Source organism: Atta cephalotes (assembly GCF_000143395.1).
Source record: "Atta cephalotes unplaced genomic scaffold scaffold00002, whole genome shotgun sequence".
In the NCBI taxonomy this organism is placed as follows: domain Eukaryota; kingdom Metazoa; phylum Arthropoda; class Insecta; order Hymenoptera; family Formicidae; genus Atta; species Atta cephalotes.
This window is the reverse complement of record NW_012130066.1, coordinates 6678730-6686411: the sequence shown is the minus strand read 5'-3', so window position 1 is coordinate 6686411 and position 7682 is coordinate 6678730. Positions and strand designations below refer to the sequence as shown.

The 7682-nt window shown below is 29.6% G+C and overlaps 1 protein-coding gene across 1 annotated transcript in view; it reads left to right on the top strand.

The window, feature by feature from the left end:
• The window catches only part of LOC105623397 (dipeptidase 1-like), a 140369-nt gene that overhangs the window by 51265 nt on the left and 81422 nt on the right, over nt 1-7682 (top strand). The window lies entirely within an intron of this gene.

Genomic DNA, 7682 nt, shown 5'->3' with positions numbered 1-7682 from the left:
TAATACTAGTAGTATATATATATATATATATATATATATATATATATATAGTCATAATTTTTTCGATTTTTGCACTCTCTACATGCCTATTATTTTTTTAAACTCTCATTGAAAGATAAAATTATTGAATGATACATAACCAGAATAATGGCATGTAAAATAAAAGAAGTTAAATACAATAATGTAATATAAATAAAATATTGCAGCATTTGAATTTTTAAATTTTGAAAGATATAGGAGAAGAAAAATTTTGTGATCAAACAATATACGTTATTCCGTAAAAATTTAGTTCTTTATTCGCATGAATGCTTTATTAAGAATCTATCGTTCCATATCATGTTCGTTGTATTTAATTTTCAATATTTTTACTCATCGCCTGGAGTTTAATCAGAGGCTATAAGTTTAATACAGATATTGATTTTTTTAACGTAGAATTCTATATTCGATCCCTATTAGACGTAAAGTACGAAATATAAAAATTTGTATATTTATTTCTAATCGACGATTTTATATTACGTTTCAAAAAAAATAATCTGTGCAAATAAATGCATAGAAGATACAAACTTTTATGAAAAACTTATTTTTGGTAAAAATAATTAATAATAAAAATAAATTTTTAAATATAAATCGATCCTCAGATTAGAAAATATCTCATTTATATCAAAAATATTTGAAAAATATTATTTAATAAAATATAAAAAGATGATTCCATAAGGCACTACATAATTAAAAAGAAATATGAAAAATAATAAAAACAATATTTCCTCTCTGCAAAAGTAGAAAGATTTAACAATAGTATGTTTCTAAAAAAATTAGCTGTATAGGAAAAAGATCAGCGTCGATATGAGCAAACACGATAAAGCAAACGACAAGAAAGATCTCATCATCAATCTGAACAGAAGAGACGACGCTAGGCAACGTAATCCGATTCATTTTCCACGGGCGTTTTTCATAAACGCGGTAGCAAAGGGAATACGCACACGCGAATCGAGTCGAGAATCGGGAGAAGCAGAAAGAAGATGGCCTTTCAATAGGAGGATGCTGACCCCCGCAGCTAACGGAATGCCGATAATGTTTTATGCATTTTTCATCTTCGAGCGATGAGGTAGGAAAGGACCCGAGGTAGGAAAGATGGCCGAGGGCAAGAGTCAGCCGAAGTCTTCTCGAACTTCGATTCCCTCGCACAGACTTGGTCGTCGGAGTTTCTTCTTCTCCCTCGGGGTAGATCGAAAAATCAAATTTCGATGTCAGCGCTATAAACAGGAATTATACGTCGCCCTTCGATCTCAACGTCCTATATTACGCGACCACGAGATGACGACTTGTTCGAGCGACTGATTCTCCCTATCTGTCGCGATATCAGATTATCGTGACGCCCGCGTGATTTCATCTCGCGCACCATTGCACCGCCATCACCTCGCCACCACGCCTTTATGGTCGACAAATTAATTACGAGAAATAAATCGGAACGTCACGCTGGGGAAGTAATCGATCCATGAGAGTGAGGCAGGTCAGGAATTACGCCACGCTGTCGGCGAAGTGACTGCCGATAATGTTTTATGCATCATTCATCCACGACGCTGAAGAAGCGGAAGAGACGGATCAGACGCGATTAATTTCTCGCTCATCCAAGTTTTATCCTTCGGAATTCTATCCCTGTTGCTCACCAATATGTTTCACGCGGAGAATTTGTGCATATTTTTTTAAAGTAACGTCTCACCGATATTGTCTCAGTAACAACGATGTTGTGACAAACGTGATTTCATCGATGCATCAATGTTGTATAATCGTGGATTATGTATCACGCGATTTTATGTCACGTTCCAATGCTCGATATGTTATATGGCAAACGCATTATATTCAGTCAAACGATTTTCAACCCTTAAATGCCTTATCGATATGGCATAGCTTTTCTTTTTCCAATGCTTTTTTCAGCTTTTTTTCTAATGTTTTTTAGTATTTTTTTTAATTATTTGTAACTTTTTCATTAATAAAAATACATGCACGAATAGGACGATTTTGCTAAAATAAAATCTAAAAATTTAGCTAAATATTCATAAATCTGAAAATAATTTTATTCATCAAAATAATTTTGTTAATTATGTAAAACGCTCAAATTGGTTGCGAAAATATTCAAATTTTTTTATAAAATTACTCTTATCATGCTTGAGTTTTTTACATAATTATTTTGACAATCCAACAAAATTTTCTACTCTGTATTTATTTAAATTTTTATATATTTCAATAAAATCATTGTTTTTATATGAATTTGCTTGTATATTCTATAATGTTTGACGTTTTAATTAAAAACAAATTGTTTATCGTATGTTCCTTTTTATGAAAGATATAACCAATTAATTGAATTGGAATAATAAACATATCCAAATATGTTGCTCTCGAAGTGGTTTAAGAGTTAATTATTACGGTATGTTTAATTTCTGTTATAGCGAACTATGTTCGAAATGACGAAAAAATATAAAAACAGATTATAAAATTCTTACTTTATAATATTGAAATAAAAACAGAGATTATTGTTTCATGCTTTGCATACATTTATATTACTGATAATTAAAATAATATTAATGATATAAATATGAAAAAATGAGTTTTTTCTGCATGCGCTTCGCTTTACATCAATACTCATAAAATTACACCATTGTAAAGAAAATAAACGTAATAAAAATGTCTAACATCATTTAACTGATTACAAATTTTGTTAATTTTTAAAAAATGTTTTTAATGTACATAAAAACACAATTTCAATTCTCTCAACAAATAACATGTGATTTATACTCATTTCTATCAATGTATATTAATTTTAATCTTAGTTTAACTTACTTTTTATCTCTGTTTACGTTTAAGAATTAAAAAAGAGTAAAGAATAAGTTAAACCAAGATTAAAATTAATCTACATTCGTAGAAATGGATATTAAACTGTTTTTATAATCAAATTATATTTTAATAATTGTAAACGAGATAAAATTATATTAATCATTAGAGAATATCTTTATTACTACCTTACTTTATGCAAAAATCTTTCAATTATCGTATATAAAAAGACATCAATGTTAATTAGTGGCTACGTGTTGGCGAAATTTAAAATTGAGTGTAATGAATTATAGCGCATATGAATTGAAATATCTCATCTAAACATTTTTAAGAAAAAGAAAGACCTAGATAATAAAGCCGGGCGAGATTAGGAAATCGCAGCTCGGTAATGTTTTATGCATCTCTCATTGTCGATTCGAGAGAGGGAAAAAAACAACGTGATGGCCAAGAGTACTTTAGGGCAGTGCAAAGTTAACTCTCGTTCGTAGAGAGACTAAAGTTTCCTCTTTTTCGAGACAAGGAAAAAACGATCCATAATTTTGTAGAAGTTATAGTCCAATCGAGAGACAAGAAAAATATGGAAATTCATGCACGACAGACTCAACCATGATGTAACAACAGAGACAATAAAGAGCAGATGAGAACGTCATAGAGCGCGCGAAAATATTATCGTATTCATAGAATTTAAGGAAAAATTATATGCGCTTTCCTCGTATATTCATTCTTTCGCATTTTTGTATTTCATCTCTGTATCCTGTAACGATAATTTTCTTAATATATTTCCTGATTATAAAAATTTATATAGTGCAATATGTATGTATACACACACACACACACACACACACACACACACACACATATATAATATAGGTATAGATTATCAAAAATTGTTTAATTTATTATATTCGACACTGAATATAATAAATCAATATTCTGAATTTAACCTTCTAATGATAAAGTAATTTTCAGAATGTATCAATCTATATTAGATATCAAAGGATCAACGCTAACCTAATCCCTTGAATTAAATAACATTTTGTTATTTTTAATTTTTTGTATGTGTCAAAATTTAAATCAATCCATTTCTATGATTGGATTTCTTACAATTAATCTATAAGAAATGAATGTAGAAACGGATTAAATCCTTAGTATATTTTATTATGCTGTTAAGTAAAATACTTAATATAAGTAAAATACTTAATACTTTATGATTCGAAATACATTTTTCAAAATATTTCACTTTTACATTTTTATACAGATTAAATCAACGTACAACAGTTTTTAACGTGCACCGAATTTGCTATTATTTTCCAGTCCATGCAAAAAATATACAAGTTACTAACGGACTTTAAATAATTGCAGTAAAGTAAAAAACACTTTGATTGATGAAGCCGTGAAGTCACATTTGACCCCGACCTTATCATTAGAGGGTTAAGAATATAAATCACATTACAGATTACTAACGGGGACAGAAATACGTCGCGTTGCCTCCGGCCGTCGTAGATTTCTCTCGCTTCACCACCGATGCCACAAATGCCATTTAGTTTCGCCGTTGCGACGCCGAAGAGAATCGCCGCGGGAAACTTTTTCCTGGAAACCGCGAAAATCGATTGTCTCGCACGCACACGATGGACGCGAAGGAAAACAACACCTCGGACAGACACGAAGAAATAAACCATGAATCGCGTTTCAATTTTTCAAGACGAGACCAGCTCTCGGAAGATTTTGCAAAGATGCATGAGGCATCGTGTATTATATGTCATTGCGAAAATGACAAGCGCGAGAACTTCGGTGAAATTTATCGCCAAGATGGGGGAAATGGGCCAAGGCGAGAAGAAAAGATCTCACCGTCGGTACACAAAAGCGTGAAGCGCGCAAATTTAATGGAACGGCTCGAGTGATATCAAAGTTGTTACACACACCGTATACGAAAAATCATCTGCTCTTCTCAAATTTTATTATGAATCTTCTGAAATTATTTTCCTCAACGAAGCATTAATTAAACGCCACTTTTTGAAACGAACTTTTTGAAATTTGCAAAATTCGTTAATTGTTATTGGAATAATGATTACGGCATGAAATGCTTGTGATTAAATTATATTTCGATAAATTTATTGAAATGCCGCATACAACATTGTTTAATTATTGCAAAGTTACATTTGACAATAAAACAACGTTGTTATTTACATACAAAACATACATTGTTATTGCAACATTTCCTATGTAATATTAATATTATCTTTTTCTTTATATTAACTAAAATTTTTAATAAAAAATAAATCAATAATGCAAGCCAATGTAAGCCGACACTGGATGGTAATATGTAATACTTTTGTATTATTAATAATTGTGTATTATTAATAATAATTGACAATTACAGATGTTTTAACCATTTTAGTCATCTTCAGTGTAATAAATTTGATCATCTTTAATATAACAAATAAATAATAACAATTTCAATATTGAGTATTACATTAAATTTCGATATAATAAAAATGAGGCACTTTATAAAACCGAAGATATATCACAAGTATAAAGCCAAAAATAATCGTCCATGGATCAAATCTTCTATTGTATTTGGCCGAATACAATTTAATAATTTTAACAATATAAATAATTGCAAATAAAACGTAATAATTAACTAAGTGTTTAAAAATATTACCTTTTTTCCTACTCAAAAGATTTCTATTGTCATGTTTGTTAAAAATCTCTCCGACAAAAATTATATAAAATCATAGATCTTATAAACATGAGTATATCTTGTAGCTATAAACAAGGAACCGAGTTGACAGAAAGAGAAAGTATATTCTTCTATCCTTTTATGAGAATGAGACTATTGCACAAACTATTGCTCGGATGTAATGTCATATAAATATATATAAACTTCAATTATATTTTATTACATTTTAAAACATAATTGTTCATTAACTTACGAATAAAAAGAAATATTGTCATTCTTCCTTCAATATACACCACATCGTCTTATCATTTTTGCAAGACTTCGTAAATTATAATTATCAATTAAACTTATCAATTAAAATGTCTCAAATCACTGCATGATATATTTGAAATTATTGATCATTTCTTTTATGTCATTTCGAATATACGTATACAACGATAGAAAATACGCATTTACTGTCTCTTTTTATCTAACGGGAAAGACGCATCCATGTGTATAAGATACATTGAAAAAAAAGATTGAAAATAGCATTTTAATTGATTATAGCAGCTGATTTTTTTATTACGTTAGTCTATCTAAATCTTATATTAGGCTAACGCAACCAAAAATTGGTTGCTACAACCAAAAATTGACTGCAGTCAATTAAAAATGCTATGCGATATTTTACCATTTAATTTACTGCAGCAATCAATCTTTTCTTTCAGTGTATGTAAAATATTTCGCGAATAAATCGTGCAGAATAATAAACAAATAAATTATTGCAACTAAACAAAAATTAAAACTTTTATCTTCACGAATATCATAAAATTCATAAAAGCGTCAGACTGTCTCGACTACACGAGAGTCGGAATTACATAAAATTTTAATCGGATTATGAAAACGGCAGACAAACGAAACAAGAAACACTGCGCAAACGAAGCTCTGCGTGCGACACAATCGTGTCGGGGAAAGTGTTGTAATGTTTGAAAGTTAATTCAACAATGCCCGTTATTTTGTTTCGCTCGCGAGGATATCGAAGGCCGAAGTTTCAATTTAGATGCAGAACTCGCTCAGAATTTCCGGAAAAGCTCGCGGCGCATTAAATTATTTAATTCCAATAAGAGATGGCTCCTTTCGACGAGCTTCGTTTTACAAAGGCGACGCCATTCGTCCGCCTTGCTGGTTTTCATTCGTCGTCCGCTTCTTTTCGCACCGTCGCTCGTATAATTGTTAATTAACTAAAAGCATCGGAAAAACCCCTAGGTTCTCATTAACGAAAGTGATCTAAAGACAAACGAAAGTCAATATGTGTTTATGCTGCAAAATGCGTATAATTAAGAAAAAAACTTTTATCATACGTTTATTGATAAAATGATTTGAAAAACTTGTAAAAAATATACAAAAATATGTTAAAAATATAGATTCGAAGACTAACTACACAATATTATTAAAATTATTATTGATATAAACTGAACTCTCTGGCCAAAAGTTGTAAAGACTAATTTAATTTATGTTAATCAGAAGGCATTAATTATTTCAAAGAATCAAAATGACATAAACGTATAAAAAAAAATAGATACAAGAATGAATAAGTATTTTAATAAGAATAATCTAAATTTGCAAATATTAGGTGTAGTAAAAAGAAATCCATTATTTTTGCATGAAATTGAATGGAAAAATAATGGATTTCTTTTTACTACACTTAATATATAGAAAACTGAATTGGCATTTTTGATAAAGAAATTTATAATATATTATATTACATTATAATATATTATATGTGATAACACAAACTATAGAAATCAAAGCCTTACATCGATCTAGTTGGATCTTAAACGCTTATATAATTCTTGTGTGAATATGCTACGTATGTAATTTCTTAGAAACGCGCATCGAAATGATTTTTCTTGAAACGCTAACCAAATAACTAACCGCAGTAATATCATGAGTTAAATTGACTAGCAATTTAACAAATTTTTGATACTTATTCGCATCTTCGAAACGATCTTAATGTTGAGTAACGTATTAAAATCTAAATAAATAGTTAATTCTAAAGAAATTTATTACATAATTGTGTAAAAAAGATAAAAAGAAGATCTATATGAGCCAAGTTAATTAATGGTGCGTAAATTCACAATGTAATTATTGCGTATATTCATCAATAATTATATTCTATTAATTATCTATTAGTATT